Source organism: Chelonia mydas, chromosome 23, assembly GCF_015237465.2.
Source record: "Chelonia mydas isolate rCheMyd1 chromosome 23, rCheMyd1.pri.v2, whole genome shotgun sequence".
Taxonomy (NCBI): Eukaryota; Metazoa; Chordata; order Testudines; family Cheloniidae; genus Chelonia; species Chelonia mydas.
In genome coordinates, this window is record NC_051263.2 from 18810625 (window position 1) to 18828417 (window position 17793).

Sequence of the window (17793 nt, forward strand, 5' to 3'; positions counted from 1 at the left end):
AGGAATGAACTGGGGAGTCGCTCAGCAATACTAACCCGGCTCCCTGACCGAGATGAAGGCCAACACTGTGCTGTACGCAGCGTTCCCCCCTCCCCAACTGAGACCACAGCCCCTTCGTGGTTCCAGACACTGTAGAGAGCCACCCAATCGATACTAAGGTGTTTTGTTCCGTGGGGCACCATACAGGCCCTTGTGGCACCGGACAAGCCCTGACAGAGATAGGGGCCCCTCTGCACCAGATGCTGTACAAACCCATAGCAAGAGATGGCCCAGGCCCAGAAGAACAAACAAAAGGTGGGAGGGGAAACTGAGGCACAAAGACGGAGGGTGGTATGCTCTGCGCATCAGCCGTGCAGCCAGGAAGAGAAACTCCCAGTTCCTCATAACTCAGTAAATGTCTCTTCCCTCTGGATTTGCTAAGATGCATTGGCTCAGACATACTGGCCTCTTAGCTTGTAAGCTCTCGTGGCCAAGGGGCTGTATTTGTTTTCTGTCCTGAGCACATTATGGGTCCTTAATTAATCATTTCTAACCAAGCCCAGTGAACCCTGGGTTTCCAGCCAAGATGAAAGCACAGCAACTGCAATACGCAAGGGTCCGGATGCGGTTTTGGAAGTTTGAATTTTTAAAGAGCTCCCACGCACGCGTAAATTTCCCTGCTCAATGAAAGTGCATTTAATCACTGAGAACGCTGGACCAAGGAAATGTGAAATGGAGAGACGAATTAACGGACTCCACTATGATCTCTACGGATACCGCTGCCGTGTCAAGCTACTTCCTGGCACTGCGTTACAACAACGCCCCATCGGGAACACCAGGCTCAGTTCTGGGGGCTGCCTTTTTGAAAGGATCCCAGAGCTGGGGATAGAACCCAGAAGTCCTGGCTCCCAGCCTCCCCTGCTCTAACCACTAGACCCCACTCCCCTCCCAGAGCCAAGGATAGAACCCAGGAGTCCTGGTGCCCAGCCCCCTGCTCTAACCACTAGACCCCATTCCCCACCCAGAGCCAAGGATAGAACCCAGGAGTCCTGGCTCCCAGAGGTAACAGAATTAAGTTCCCTGGCCTGTATTATACAGGAGATCAGACTAAGGATCTAATGATTCCTCCAGGTCTTAAAATCTGTGAATCTACTTAGCTGCCACATGCCCCAAAAGCCACCACTTGCATTCTGGAGCCAAGTCATCAAATGGTGGTGGTTTTTTGCACCTACAATTCACTTCTGAAATTTCCCAGGACAGGGCACACGCTGTCAGATCAGATCAGATGCTGGCAATTTAGGAAAGGAGGTCCCAATAAGCAGGGCACGGAGGCCCCTGATGCACCAATTCCTCTATGTACACAGTGTGAAATTAAGAAAGAGGAAGCGTAGGACTGAAGATCAGGGAAATCGGCTAATAGCAAGAGCTGGTTTGACTGTGGGAAAGTGATCTCATGGGACATTTAAGACTACTCAGATTGCAACGTTTCATTATGTGTTCATATAGCCTCTAGCCTAACAGGGCCCGACATGGGTTACTGCATACTTACCCATATTGCCATACCACAAAAGTCAGCTTAATATCCCTTCCAGAATTCGTTACTACTCCTTCTAACGACTTTAAATAGTCCTGATAGCCATATAAGTGTCCAGTCTCTTTTCTGAACCTGGTTAAATTCTCAGCCTCATCACTTTCCTACGGCAAGGAGTTCCACAGTCATTTGCTGCGTGGAAGAAGTCTTTTAGCCACCGTTAGTGTCTCTTCTGGTGTTAGGACAAAGGGAGAGCAGGAGTTCTATGCCTACCTTACATATCCCCGTCATTATTTCAGTTCCTTTTATCATGCCCCTTCTTATTCACAGACGAGAAGGCCAGAAGGAAAAACTATCACCGCCTAGTCTGATCTCCTGTACAACACAGGCCCCTGAACTTCCCTAGACTAATTTGTGCTTGAACTACAGTAGATCTTTCAGAAAAACACCCCAATCTTGATTTTAATATTGCCACCATGACCCTTGGGAAACTGTCCCAGTGGTTAATTACCCTCCCTGGTAAAAAATTCATGTGGTAATAGCCAGCCCCCATCCTAAAGAGCTTACAACCTAAACTGAGAACCAGTCTGAATTCAACAAGGCGGAATTTCTGTAAAGAGAAGCGCAAAGTACTACACTCTGGAAGGAAAAAATTAAATCCACCACGGTCAGGCAGCAGTACTGCAGAAAAGGACCCAGGGGTTTTACTGGGTCATAAATTGAACATGTGTCAACAGTGTGATGCAAACAAGACAAATGTCATTCTGGGATGTATGAACAGGAGAGTCATACGGAAGACACGGGAAGTAATTGTCCCCCTCTACCCGGCACTACTCAGGCCTCAGCTGGAGTACGGTGACCAGTTTGGGGCACTGCACCTTAAGAGAGATGTGAACGAACTGGAGAGTCCAGAGGCAAGCAACAAAAATGATCGGTGGCTTAGAAAACATGAGGCAAGGTTGAGAGAACGGGCATGCTTAGCCTAGAGAAGTGAAACGGAGAGGAGAGGAGGGATAATAAGGATCTTCAAATATGTCGAATAAGAGGACGGTGACCAAGAGTTCCCCATTTCCACAGAGGACACAAAAGCACCGTTTGCAGGCGGTAAGACGGACTAAGGGACCGAAGTAGGTTTTTTGCCATCTTCTATTTCTTTACATTCTGCAACTGCCCCCAACCCCCTCTGCCTCAGGCCTCTTCTCCGCTGGGAAAATGCGTCATGTTAGAACTCAGGGGAACTTCAGGGTGCCCAGGAGCAGCTGGCTTTTATTTAAACATGGCTGTCCCTTAGAAATCATGGATGTGCAGGCCTGGCAGGGACCTCGAGAGGTCACCTAGTCCAGTCCCCTGCACTGAGGTAGGATTAAATATTATCTAGACCATCCCCGACAGGGCTTTGTCTAACCTGCTCTTAACAACCTCCAGTGATGGAGATTCCACAACCTCCGTAGTAGGGAATTTGTTCCTGTGCTTAGTTACCCTGACAGTTTGGAAGTTTTTCTTAACGTCTAACCTAAACCGCCCTTGCTGCTATTTAAGCGCATTGCTTCTCGTCCTGTCCTCAGCGGATAAGGAGAACAATTTATCACCCTCCTCTTTAAAACCACCTTTTCTGTACTTAAAAACTTGTCAACATGTCCTGCCTCAGCCTTCTCTTCTCCACATTAAACAACCCCTGCCCTTTTTTTTTTTTTTTTTTTTTAATCTTACCAGTCGGAGATCATGTTTTCTAGACCTTTCATCATTTGTGTTGCTCTCCTCTGGACTGTCTCCAGTGTGTCCACATCTTTCCCAAACTGTTGCCCACAACTGGACATAGTACAGCTGTTGAGGTCTCATCAGTGCTGAGTAGAGCGGAAGAATTACATCTCATGTTTTGCTTACAACACTCTTGCTAAAACAACCCAGAATGAGGTTTGCTTTTTGGGGTTTTTTCTGCAACAGTACTATATTGTTGACCTATATTTAGTTTGTGGTCCACTATGACCCTCAGATCCTTTTCCGCAGTACTCCTTCCTAGGCAGTCATTTCCCATTTTGTGTGTGTGCGACTGCTTGTTCCTTCCTAAGTGGAGTACTTTGAATTTGTCCTTATTGCATTTCATCCTATTTACTTCCGACCATTTCTCCAGTTTGTCCAGATCATTTTGAATTCTAATCCTGTCCTCCAAAGCACTTGCAACCCCTCCCAGCTTGGTATCGTCCACAGACTTTACCAGTGTACTCTCTCTACACCGTTATCCAAATCATACATGAAGATATTGAACAGAACCAGACCCAGGACAGATTCCCTTGCCCACACTAAAGACAAAAGCTCTGGTATCTCACAGGGGACTTTTTCTACTTCATTGGATTTGCCCACATGACAACAAACTGAAAACAAGGAAATACGTCCAACGGGGAACTACAGCACCATGTAACGAACCAGAAGAGCACAAATTCCACAAAAGGACTTGACTTCAAAGGCCCACCCCATTCCACCAGTGGCAATGACAAAAAAATCCCAGCCCGGTGGTTTTCAGCTCAGCTGTATTTTATTATTCACATTAAAGTAGTCCAGCTGAGATCAGGGTCTCATTTGGCCAGGAACTGGACCAACGCATAAGAAGATTATAAACTCTTCAGAGCAGAGCACATTTTTACGGCTTCTAACCCAGGACCCTGGCCTCACTGGCCATGTACAGTATAACTGTTCACAGAGTCATAGATTATAAAGCCAGACACGACCACCAGGATCCTCTACTCGGCCCGCCGGGAGCCCAGAATTCACTCCTGGTTGAACCAGAGCAGATCTTTGAGGAAAAAAACACCCCATCTTCATTCAAAAATGGCCAGTGATGGAGAATCCAGCACAGTCTTCAGTAAGGTGTTCCAGGCATGAATTCCCCTCCCTGTTAAGAAGGTGAACCTTAAACTATGTCACAAGCTCATCTTTCCTCTCTTAGCTCAACCCTCATACACAGAGCAGTGACCCAAAAGAAATAAACGCAGGAGACCACCTCCCTGAGGGAGGAGAAGATATACCACAACACAGAGAGACAAGGGATCCAGAAAGCGCACCAACCAACTTCATCTGGCTAGAAAGATCCAAGATCTGCTAATGATGGGGGAAGGTGGGGCAGGGACAAGACAACAAAAATACAGGATTCATAGATTTTAAGACCACAATGCACTGCTATGATCATCTACTCCGACCTCTCCTATAACTAAACTTGACAGAATTCACATTTTTTTTTTAATTTTGACGGATATCATCTGTGTTCATTTTAAGCATTTTTTTCCTATTTTCATCCATTTAAATTTGCAAAGTTGTGTAAATTTATGGATTTGAAGCATTTTTCCCTATATTTATCAATTTAAATTTTCACAGTTGCTGAAAATTAATGGGGGAGGGGCCAGACAATAATTGTATAATGACGGTAGATGTTGAGATTCAAAAAGTCAACACTTGATAGCCATTAGAATGCAAACTGTCAACAACACCTATCAAAATACATAAAGTAAGTATCCTTAAATCAAAGTTCTCAAGCAGCATTTGTCTTACTTTGCCTATGGGTACATCTCAATTATTATCTTCCTGGGTGTGCCTGTGGACAGTGAAATCGACGTCTGCAAACACTTACTGATAAAAATCGAAGCCTTCCAAGATTACATATAGCATAGGCCATAGCAACTCATCCAGATTAGAGTAGGGTTCTTGTGCTCTGAGAAAAGCAGTGTGATCTGTTGGGTAGGGGACATGATCGGAGACTGCTACACCCAATAGGCCAGTGATAGAACCCAGGAGTAAAGGATGGTGCCGCAGTCACTTTGCGCCGTAGTCAAACGAGATATAGACTCCCATCTGGGAACAAAGATTGTAGGCCGTATTGATGGGATGGGGGACTCTCCCCGGGGAAACCGTGACTCTGGAAAAGATTTGGGGGTCATGGTGGAGAATTAGCGGAACATGAGCTCCCAGCGTGACATTGGGGCCGGAAAGGCAAACGCGATCCCGGGATGTATAAACCGGGGAATCTTGAGTAGGAACAGGGAGGTTCTATGACCTCTGGATTTGGCCCTGGTGCGAATCCTGCATCCAGTTCTGGTGTCCATGGTTCAAGGAGGATGTTGGCAAATTGGGGAGGGTTCAGAGAAGAGCCATGAAGATGATTCAAGACTCCGGGAATGGAATCTATTAAGTTTAACCAAGAGAAGGTTAAAAGTAGACCCGATTGCAGTCCAAGTACCTCCACAGGGAACAAATACTTAATAAGCGGCTCTTCAATCTAGCACTCAAAGGTCTAACACAATCCAATGGCTGGAAGTTGAAGCTAGACAAATTCAGACTGGAGAGAAGTGTACATTTTTAACAGCGAGGGGACTTCACCATTGGAACAGATTACCAAGATATACTCAAGTAGAACACTGCATTCTCTCTCTCTCTCTCTCTCTCTCTCTCTCACATACACACACACAAACACACACAGGAAAGGCTCAGCACCTCACAAGACCATCCTGACAGGAACATCTGAAATGTACCGAATGGAAAACCAAAGTAAATGAAAGCCATTCTGTCAAACACTAGGCACAGGAACAAATCCATGGGGGCGGGAAAGAACACCACAGAAATGCTCTAAACATTTGCAGGGAAGAAATTCTAATTATTCTGCTTAGTGCTTTGAAGAGTGAAAGAGCTACAGAAATGCAACACATTGTTATTATCAACCACCATGGCAAAATGGAACAGACGACAGGGAAAATGTGTTATCTGCCAAGGCCAACAATAAAAGATGGGGTTGAAAAAAGAACTAGCTAAAGTTCAGGCAGGATCGGTCCATCAATGGCTATCAGCCAAGATGGTCAGAGATGTAACCCCATGCTCTGAGTATCCCGAGCCTCTGATCTCAAGCTAAGATGACTGATTGGATTTTTTTTTTAAGACATGCTCTAGTTCAAAAGGAATTATTATGGGGAAGTTCTATGGCCTGTGTTATACAGGTGACACGAGATAATCACAACTACCGGCCTTGGAACCGAGCAGTCTACAAATTTACAAAGAGGTCACCATTCAGACACAAAACAGTGACGAATTCAAGAATTCACATTGCAAATGAAAGTGGCGACCGATACGACTTTGTGTTAAAGAGCTAGCCCCAGACCCCTGAATCCTTTCCATGGCTGAACAATCAAACGCCACAGAATGCATCAGCACAACAGGGTTTGGACTATGAGCTGTCATTTCTGGCAAAGTCAAAAGGTTCTCACAGACTAAGCCATTTTCTTTCACTTTAAGCAAACATTTCAGCCTGGATAAAGTCAGAGACACATCGGCACGCATTTGTTTTAACACTGCTCCTCAAAATGAGGTGCTTTTTGTAAGACAGAAATACATCCTGTGGGCATGTTTCTCAAATATAAACAGCAACGTTCACCAGTACCTGGGGGGACATTTCTCCACACAGGAAAAGTGGGGTCTACGTGTACTTTTTGTACACGGGTTGGGAGTTGAAGCTAGACAAGTTCAGACTGGGAACAAGCTGCTAATTTTGAACAATTTGAGGAATTAACCATTAGACCGATTTAACAAGGGGCACAGTCGAGTCTTCATCACTAAAAATTTTTAACTCAAGATGGGATGCTTTTCTCAAAGATCGGCTCTTGTTCAGCCAGAAATTCATTCAAGGGAGTTCTCTGACCTGGGTTATACAGGAGTCAGGTGTGGGTGGGTATACCTGCATAAAGACACCTTACACTTGCCTCCCTCATTCCATTTCTTGTATAGGAAGAAGCTGTGCTGATATAACTGTAACCAAGGGTGGTGCACCACTTTAACCCTCCCAGCATACTTACGTATAGTTAAAGCAGGTTAACTTGCATGTGTAAACAAGACCTTATATATTCAGAAAGTTGTATTCAGTCCCAGTTTACAGGGGAAGGGAAATCAAGCACAGAGAGATTAAGTGATTTGGCCAAAATAATAGAGCTCATCAGTGGCAGAAAGAGAACCCAGGCGTCCTGGCTCCCAATGCTACTGACCTAAAGTTCGTACAATTATTATTATGCATTTATTTGGGGTACTGCCCGGGTGCACTAAGCATGAATTGAGACCCCCATTTTGCTGAGCGCTGTACAAACACAAACACTACCCCCACCTCCAAGTTAGGGACAGAACCGAGGAGTCCTGGCTCCCACCTCCCCCCACCCCTGTGCTCTAACCCATTAGAATGCACACCCATCCCAGAGCCAGGGATAGAAACCAGGAGTCCTAACTCCCAGCCTCTACCTTGCCGCTCTAACCACTAGACCCCACTTCCTTCGCAGAGCCAGGGATAGAACCCAGGAGGCCAGGTCCCCTGCTCTAATTGACTAGATACCCACCCCAGAGTTAGGGATGGAACTCAGGTGTCACAGCTCACAGACCCGCACCCCCAACCCACTGGCCCCACTCCCCTCCCAGAGTCAGGAGTAAAGCCCAGGGGTCCCAACTCCCCACAGCTCTACTAAACCCCACCCAAAGTCTGAACCTTCCCTTCTTTCATTCAAAGATTGTATCAATTTTCTGCAAAGGTTTTTTTTCCTTCTTTAGAAAACCTGCCATGACCCCCGCCAAATATAAAAAAGTTCACAAAGTACTTAGTCAAATCGTATAATTACCACTAACGCTACCATCAAATTGGAAACCTCATGTTGCCACCCCTTTCCAAGGGAACTTACCCAGCGGTCCTCCCCAGTTAAACCTCCTGCTGTTTACAAGGGCTGTTCTCTGGACAGTCAAAAGCATGCACACAGAAAAACAAAAAAGGCTGACTAGCAATTTTCCCTCCTCCTTTTCGAGATGTCTGAGCTTGTGATTAACAGAGCACTGTAACAGCCAGCTACATACAATGCAAATAACTTCTGCTTTCACTCTGAAGTCTAGCGATGTCTCGAGCAACATATCGCTCACCATTGTTTGGCAGAGCAGAGCTCCAGAAGAGCCCATTGATCCTCTCGTGAGTCTGACTTCCTGTATAGCGCAAGCCATTTTCACCCCGATCCCCCTGTCCTTTACCCGATCCCCATGGGAACCGACCGCTAATGACAGGAATACAAGGAAAGAAGACGGTTGCTCCAGGCATCAGATCGCCGGTCTGGCGCGTCGAATACCGAATATCCGGTCCAATTCCCTGCTCCCCACAGCCTTCCCACCTAACTCGAGGCGAGCCAGTAAAGCCAGAGCCACCTGCAGGTTTTTGTACTGGTATAACTATTAGACACAATGGTCCCGGGTCCCTGCCTGGGATTGTGAGCTGCTACCCGAAGGCACCTAATATAAAACATACAGCACCCAGCACAATGGGGTCCTGGTCAATCCCTGGGGTGCTGAGCTGCTACTGTAATACATCTAATATATAATGTACAGGTGCTACCATAATACATCTAATATATTAAAATTCAGCACAATAGAGTCCTGGTCCAGGATTTGGGCTCTCAGGCCCTACCATAGTACACCTAATATATAGCTTACAGTACCTAGCACAATGGGGCCCTGGTCCAGGACTGGGGCTCTGAGCTGCTGCCGTAATATACCTACTACATAACGTACAGCACCCAACACAACGGGGTCCTGGTCCAGGACTGGGGCGCTCAGCTGCTACTGTAATACACCTAATATATAGCACACACTACCCATCACTGGGACCCTGATGTGCTACCATAATACACCTAATATATTATGTACAGGGACCAACAAAAAGGAGTCCTCATCCAGGACTTGGGCTCTCAGGCTCTACTGCAGTACACCTAATATACAATGTACAGCACCCAGCGCAATGGGATCCTGGTGCAGGACCGAGACGCTGAGCTGATACCATAATACATCTAATATACAATGCACAGAACTTAGCATCATAGGGTCCTGGTCCAGGCCTGGGGTTCTGAGCTGATACCATAATACTCCGAATAACATACAGCAACCAGCACAATGGAGGACAGGGGCCCTCAGGTATTACCGTAATACACCTAATACATAATGACAGGCTTGTCTACACACAACAGTTGTACTGGTTTAACTGCAGTTAACTACTCCCCTATGGTGGACACGGTTATATCAGTACAAATAGGCTTTACACCGCAAGAACTACTCCCGGGCGGGAAGGGACCAGCATAAGGCATCTCTATACCAGCCTAACGGCTTCCCTGTACTCGTATAACACTTACGCAGTTGTGACACACACAAACCCCCCAAAGCATCCAGCTCAATATTAATTTATTTCTTTGCACTAACATATTTGTATTCCTGTATTCAAATTCTTGCCATCTTGGTCATCTGATATGTGGCTGTCACCCCTACTGGCGAAGCCAGTTTACCCAGACTCTCCGCGGCACTGCAAAAGCCACTATACCTTCCTGGCTTCCCACTGCGTCTTTCCAAGGCCGGCGGCTACCAAGCAACCGAAATTCCAAGCCGTGGGAGATTTCGTCTTCACTAACGTGACCCAGATACTGACATCTGTGTTGTCCTGACCTCACCACTGGCAACAAGAAACAAAACGGGGGACCACAATGATGGACTCAATCAGTGAAGCAGGCTTTTTTTTTTAAAAGAAAAAACAGGACATGACTTGCACAACTTAAGGGATCAAAAAATAAAATAAAAAAGAACAACTCAAAAGCAATCACGTAAGACAAATATCACTGCGTGAATAAAGCAGAACGCCTGGCACTTTAAATCTTTTATGCAGAAGCAAGGAATAGACAGCTCAATTTCTTTTCTGCGTTACGACACAGCTTAATTGTAAAGCAAGCCTCGTTCCCACAAATCCCTGTCCCCTAAAAATCTAGCAGGGATCCCCTACACAAATCCTGGCTTGGGAGCACGGTATAAATTACAAGAGGAAGGTACAGTTACAGAGAACGGTTCTAAGCAGCCATTCATAAACTGGTATTTTGTTTCACAGATCAGCTGAGCAGGGAATTGCAATCCACTTCCTCCACCCCCAAAATAAATCTACGTGAATGACAAACCCGAGCGAAAGGAAATTGTTTTTAAACAGGAAAACCCCACCTCCCCAGATCAGATGAATCCAGGTTGCTATAAAAAATTTTAAAAAAATAATTCCAAAGAGGTGGAGGAAAAAAGCTACCAAGCCACACACAAAAGGTCTCACAAACAGCTGCAGACTGAGGCGCAATGGGGTACAGCCAGCAAACGACAGAAGCCACATTAAAAAAAAAATGAGGTCAGGGGGAGTTAATTCTCCATCCAGTGACTCTGTGGCAACGTTTAGAGGCAGGGGTTAGAAAACTGAAGCAAAAAGTCTTTTCCTCCCCACGACCGTAAGAGTAACACCAGATTTCCACAGACATCTCCCGGCAAATAACGCACCTACATACACCATTAATAAATACACCTGTTTCCCCAACACACGCTAAATAAGCATCCTTCACCAATAGCACGCACACACTCACACTATATGCACACTAATGAACCATTGTGCAAACACATCCCACCCACCCCCGCTCACAAATGCCGCCACCCCCACCCCAAATCCCTGGCTGTATCCATTTGGCCCCAATTTCTAACCATGTTCGGCAGAAAGAGAAGCATTGCAGACAGCATGGAGTCCCATGCACAATGCACCCCCCAGACTACACACACCCTCCCCTCCTCCCCTTTCCCTCACGAAACCCCCTCCCCCCCTACCAAGATTGCAGGACTTCAATTAAATCCTTAAGGGGGTGGATTGCTCCATCCCTCCATCTCTGTGTCCAGGCTCCCCCCAACAAGGCAGCCAAAGGAGGGGCAGTGCATCTGGGGAGAAGACCCCCCCCCACCCACACAGACACACTCTTCCTCTTGAGGAAGAACTTCCGGGGGACAGCAAAAACAGTCTGCCGAGCAGGTGAAGAAGCAATTCTTTCTCCTCCACCCGCTGTCCGGGCTGTGCTATTGCCAGCAGAGTCTCTGCCACAGAGGACGGAGTTTGTAGGTGGGGTGGACCATCTGCCCCAGCCAAGGGGGAGAAGGATGGAGATGGGGAGGGGGTGAGATAAAGGCAGATTACCCGGATGTCTCCTTCCCCTCCCCATCCCCCCTCGGGGAGAATTCAGCTGTGATACCTCAGAGGTGTCAAACCCCTGCAAAGTTAAAGAGAGAATCTGTCAATATCCACTTTTCCCCGGCCACATTTAACTCAGCCCACTAATACTTTATTGGCATGGCAAGGTGCCAAAGTGTGAGAGGCGCGCACTCACACACGCACAGAAGATTCCCAGACCCTTGTTAGCCACGCACACAACACCCCGTTGGGCTCTCACACACACACAACCTGATTCAATGCACATCTCCCCTACATGCCTGATACTGGTACTGAGGTAGCGTCTAAGAGTTGTGCAAGGCCCTGTGCACACCTGTAACAAAAAGATGTATGGTGTGCCATCCCCTCCCAGATGTGGGAAAAAAAAACCCAGGCATCCTGGCTCCCAGACCTCCCCCCCCCCAGACACTCTAAGCACTAGACTCCACTCCCCTCCCAGAGCGGAGGATGGAACCCAGGAGTCCTGGCTCCCAGCCCCCCCTGCTCCAACCACTAGACCCCACTCCCCTCCCAGAGTGGAGGATGGAACCCAGGAGTCCTGGCTCCCAGCCCCCTCCCCAACAGCTCTGAATTCCCAGGGTCTCCCTGTTGTTCTGCCCATCGGCCACTGTGCCCCGGGGAACACCCTGCCGCCTGCAACCCGACACCCCTCGCTCCCGTTGTTCCCACAACCTACACCCCACCACCTCGGACGCACGGTCCCCAAAGACCGCACGGTCCCATCGTATTGGTTCCTGCATACGTGGGGCTGGGGGGGCGGGTCTCTTCATTCACCCCCACCAAATAAGGGGCCCCAGCTTCTGACCCTCCACCCAATCCTCCCCAGACACATGCGCCCCCCCCTTCTTCCTTCCCCACCCCCTCCCTGCACCCCAATTCCCTCCCTGGGCCTGCCCCATCCCAAGTACCCCCTCCCTCCATTTACCCCATTCCCTCCCTTTATTCCACTCTCTTCCTCCCCCGTGTACCCCATTCCCCTTCCTCATTCACCCTAAATCCCCCATGTCCCCCCCCGCACCCTCCTCCATAGGCCTTATTCCCCCCCCATTCCCTTCTGCACGTCACCCCGTTTACCCCTTCCCCACCATGTACCCACCTTCCCCTGTCCCCCCCGCCTCCACTGTCCCCCCCATGCCCCTCCCCCACTCCTTCCCCCCACGGGCGGGGGCGGGGCGGGGGAGAGGGGGCAGGCGCGAGACGCACCGTCTCCAGCACGAGGCGCCCCTGGGCGGGGGAGGGGGGAGCGGGCGCGTGCTCCCCGCGCTGTTGCGAGCTCGAGACTCATTGGCCCCCTCCCCGCCCTGTCTGAACGCAAAGCCTCGTGGGAGTTGTAGTCTTCCATGGACTCTGCGGGGGAGGGGGGGCTCAGGGACTCTCTCCCGGCAGCCATTTTGCCAGCCCTGTGAAGTAGGGGGCCCCCCCGGGAGGGGCCCCCTTACACCACCAGGGCCCCCACACACACACCCAAGGGCCTGTTACTGCATCTGCCGCTCTGCCCCCTTTCCACGCAGAGACACCGTGGGGCGGGAGGGGTACAAAAAACCAACTCACGCCAAGGGGGCAGCCCAAGATGGCCGCCAGGCAGAGCCAGTTCGCTCCCCACCCAACATGGCTGCCAACAGCGTGGCCGCCCACAGCAGCCAACCCGCCAACATGGCCAAATTTGCTCCAGAGCCAACATCGCTGCCAACCCGGTTCCCCGCCCAACATGGTTGCCAATCAACACAGCCACACACAGCGGGTATGGCCAATTCACTCCTCACCCAACATGGCTGCCAACTGACATGGCCGCCCTGAGCAGCCAACTCGCTGGCATGGCCAATTTGCTCCCCAGTCAACATAGCCCATTCATTCCCTGCCCAAAACATGCTTCGTTCAACCAACCCAATCTACTGGCACGGCCAATTTGTTCATCACCCACCATGGCCAATTCACTCCCCACCCAGCATGGTTGACAACCAACATGGCCTGAGTGGCCAACCCATAGGCATGGCCAATTCACTCCTCACCCAACATGGCTGCCAACCAACATGGCTTCCAGAAGCAGTCAACCTACCGGCATGGCCAACTTGCTCCCTGTCCAAGATGGATCTTGAGAGCCCAACCAAGCCCTCCGGTGCTGACAGAGGACGAAGTAAACCTAGACCAGTGGTTCTCAAACTTATGTACTGGTGATCCCTTTCACATAGCAAGCCGCAAAGTGCGACCCCCCCCCTTATAAATTAAAAACACTTTTTAATATATTTAACACCACTATAAATGCTGGAGGCAAAGCGGGGTTTGGGGTGGAGGCTGACAGCTCGTGACCCCCCATGTAATAACCTCATGACCCCCTGCAGAGTCCCAACCCTCAGTTTGAGAACCCCTGACCTAGACCATCCCTGCCAGGGCTTTGCCCAATGATGGGGATTCCACAACCTGCCTTGGGAGCCATTTCCACCACTTAGCTCCCATTTAAGTTAGAAAGTTTTTCCTGATCTCTAGCCCCAATCTCCCTTGCTCCAGATAAGGCCCCTTACTTCTGCCGTCAGCAGACAAGGAGACAAGGCCTATCCCAAACAGCCCTTCACAGATCTAAACCCTGTTATCAGGGCTCCCCCGCCCCAGTCTTCTGCTTTCCAAACTAAACATGCCCAGTTTCTAACCTAGCCAGGTACTTCACATTGTGTACTTGTGCATGTGAGTTTTCCATCCTAAGTGAAGTTCTTTGCACTTCTCTTCACCGACTCTCCCCTTGCGGAGCTCAGACAAAGGTGAGGTTGTCTTGAATTCGAATCCTGTCCTCCAGAGCACTGGCAAAATACCCCAGCCTGGTGTCACCTGCACATTTTACAAGCCCGGTCTCCACTCCCTTCTCCAAGTCATTCATGACAGTGTTGAACAGGGCCAGGACCAGGACAGACCCCTGCAGGACCCCACTAGAGACGCCCTCCCAGTTTGGCAGCGAATCCTTGACAAGGACACTTCGAGGCCAGTCTTTCCACCAGTTCTGCACATTGGGCCCACGTCTCTCAAGTTGGCTCCATTCTCTGACCCAGGGGCCGAGGTCAAGGGCGTCCCAGAATGTGCTGTGCCCCGGCTTTTACAGGGTCCCTAAGCTTTTCCCAAGAGTTGGCTGCGTGTTTTCTCCCCATGTGTTCCCAAGCAGCAGACAGCGTCTGTGCGGCCTGAAGCAACTGTCCCATTAGTCCAGCTTGGATCTCTCTGGTTCCGAGTTCCAGTGTATGTCACAAAGTTCCCACTCCGCTTCCCTGATGAAAGACTGGCTCTTCCCATCAGCCACGCTGAGTCCAGTCCAGGCTTTAGGGTCTGACCCAGACAGGTGGAGCGGTGCTACCTGACTTTCCCTAAGGAGAGAGGCCCAGAGGCAGGGCTGATGGGGGCCGGGGGGGGGAGCAATCGCACGGGGGTCCTGGGCTCAGGGGCTGCCCCAGAACGTCTGTAACTGGGGTGAAATGACAGGGCAGAGCTCCAACAAACATGATGTACCAGAGGCCCAAATTTCTCTCACTTCCCTGCCCAACATCAGGGAGCGGATGGGTAGGATCCCCTGGGGGACTAACATGAAGGGGAAAGGAGTCCAGGAGAGCTGGCTGTATTTCAAGGAATCCCTGTTGAGGTTACAGGGACAAACCATCCCGATGAGTCGAAAGAATAGTAAATATGGCAGGCGACCAGCTTGGCTTAACGGTGAAATCCTAGCGGTTCTTAAACATAAAAAAGAGGCTTACAAGAAGTGGAAGGTTGGACATATGACCAGGGAAGAGTATAAAAATATTGCTCGGGCATGTAGGAATGAAATCAGGAGGGCCAAATCGCACCTGGAGCTGCAGCTAGCAAGAGATGTCAAGAGTAACAAGAAGGGTTTCTTCAGGTATGTTGGCAACAAGAAGAAAGCCAAGGAAAGTGTGGGCCCCTTACTGAATGAGGGAGGCAACCTAGCGACAGAGGATGTGGAAAAAGCTAATGTGCTCAATGCTTTTTTTGCCTCTGTCTTCACTAACAAGGTCAGCTCCCAGACTGCTGCGCTGGGCATCACAAAATGGGGAAGAGATGGCCAGCCCTCTGTGGAGAAAGAGGTGGTTAGGGACTATTTAGAAAAGCTGGACGTGCACAAGTCTATGGGGCCGGACGAGTTGCATCTGAGAGTGCTAAAGGAATTGGCGGATGTGATTGCAGAGCCGTTGGCCATTATCTTTGAAAACTCGTGGCGAACGGGGGAAGTCCCAGATGACTGGAAAAAGGCTAATGTAGTGCCAATCTTTAAAAAAGGGAAGAAGGAGGATCCTGGGAACTACAGGCCAGTCAGCCTCACCTCAGTCCCCGGAAAAATCATGGAGCAGGTCCTCAAGGAATCAATCCTGAAGCACTTAAACGAGAAGAAAGTGATCAGGAACAGTCAGCATGGATTCACCAAGGGTAGGTCATGCCTGACTAATCTAATAGCCTTTTATGATGAGATTACTGGTTCTGTGGATGAAGGTAAAGCAGTGGATGTATTGTTTCTTGACTTTAGCAAAGCTTTTGACACGGTCTCCCACAGTATTCTTGTCAGCAAGTTAAGGAAGTATGGGCTGGATGAATGCACTATAAGGTGGGTAGAAAGTTGGCTAGATTGTCGGGCTCAACGGGTAGTGATCAATGGCTCCATGTCTAGTTGGCAGCCGGTGTCAAGTGGAGTGCCCCAGGGGTCGGTCCTGGGGCCGGTTTTGTTCAATATCTTCATAAATGATCTGGAGGATGGTGTGGATTGCACTCTCAGCAAATTTGCGGATGATACTAAACTGGGAGGAGTGGTAGATACGCTGGAGGGCAAGGATAGGATACAGAGGGACCTAGACAAATTGGAGGATTGGGCCAAAAGAAACCTGATGCGGTTCAATAAGGATAAGTGCAGGGTCCTGCACTTAGGACGGAAGAACCCAATGCACCGCTACAGACTAGGGACCGAATGGCTAGGCAGCAGTTCTGCGGAAAAGGACCTAGGGGTTACAGTGGATGAGAAGCTGGATATGAGTCAGCAGTGTGCCCTTGTTGCCAAGAAGGCCAATGGCATTTTGGGATGTATAAGTAGGGGCATAGCGAGCAGATCGAGGGACGTGATCGTTCCCCTCTATTCGAAATTGGTGAGGCCTCATCTGGAGTACTGTGTCCAGTTTTGGGCCCCACACTACAAGAAGGACGTGGATAAATTGGAGAGAGTCCAGCGAAGGGCAACAAAAATGATTAGGGGTCTGGAACACATGACTTATGAGGAGAGGCTGAGGGAACTGGGATTGTTTAGTCTGCAGAAGAGAAGAATGAGGGGGGATTTGATAGCTGCTTTCAACTACCTGAGAGGTGGTTCCAGAGAGGATGGTTCTAGACTATTCTCAGTGGTAGAAGAGGACAGGACAAGGAGTAATGGTCTCAAGTTGCAGTGGGGGAGGTTTAGGTTGGATATTAGGAAAAACTTTTTCACTAAGAGGGTGGTGAAACACTGGAATGCGTTGCCTAGGGAGGTGGTAGAATCTCCTTCCTTGGAAGTTTTTAAGGTCAGGCTTGACAAAGCCTTGGCTGGGATGATTTGATTGGGGATTGGTCCTGCTTTGAGCAGAGGGTTGGACTAGATGACCTCCTGAGGTCCCTTCCAACCCTGATATTCTATGATTCTATGAACACACTCCCCCTCTACTCTGCTGCCCCCACACCCAGCTCCAACCTCTCCCCCAGACAAGCGATCTCCACCCCACCAGGGGCCAGGCAGGTCTGGGAGCTCCAGATCCCCTCCTCCTCCCTTGCATCTCTGCTGCCCCGGGAAGCACCAAAAGTTCAGACCCTTCTGGTACCCCCTGGCTCTACTTTGCCCCAAGGGTTGGGGGTGCCCACTGGAAAGACTGAAAAGGTGTGTGGGGGGGGGAGGGGGTTAAAGCAGGTGCATGGGGTTGCAGCACCACTCAAATTTGGTCTGGCCACCCCCTGTCATTGGGCCAAATGGGAGGGGTGTCTAGGACAAATTTCCAGTTCCAGCCAGAGGCCAAGAGGGAGGTGTGTGTATGTGGGGGTCCCCTGCCTCCCCGCATTGCATCCCTGCCTAGGTGATCTCCGTCCCAGCCGTGTCTTGCTTTCCCCCTATCCCCAGAGAAGGACTCAACCCAGCGGGAAGTGATAGGAAGTGGGTGGAGATTGCCCATTCTTCCAACACTGGTATCCCACCTCATCCACCACGGTCGTCCCTTTGTGG

The 17793-nt window shown here is 49.5% G+C and overlaps 1 protein-coding gene across 10 annotated transcripts in view; it reads right to left on the bottom strand.

Annotated features, from left to right (window-relative positions):
- WNK3 (WNK lysine deficient protein kinase 3) overlaps positions 1-12860 on the bottom strand; it is a 61043-nt gene extending 48183 nt beyond the window's left edge. For 6 of the 10 annotated variants that reach the window (XM_043534309.1, XM_037888511.2, XM_043534310.1 and 3 more), the window contains exon 1: positions 11177-11491. The gene's annotated coding sequence lies outside the window, so the exon portion shown is untranslated. Of the gene's footprint in view, positions 1-35; positions 902-9875; positions 10005-11176; positions 11493-12773 lie in introns of those variants that run through there. The other 4 variants (XM_043534311.1, XM_043534308.1, XM_037888508.2 and 1 more) reach the window with 4 other exon arrangements.
- Between the last annotated feature and the right edge of the window lie 4933 nt (positions 12861-17793).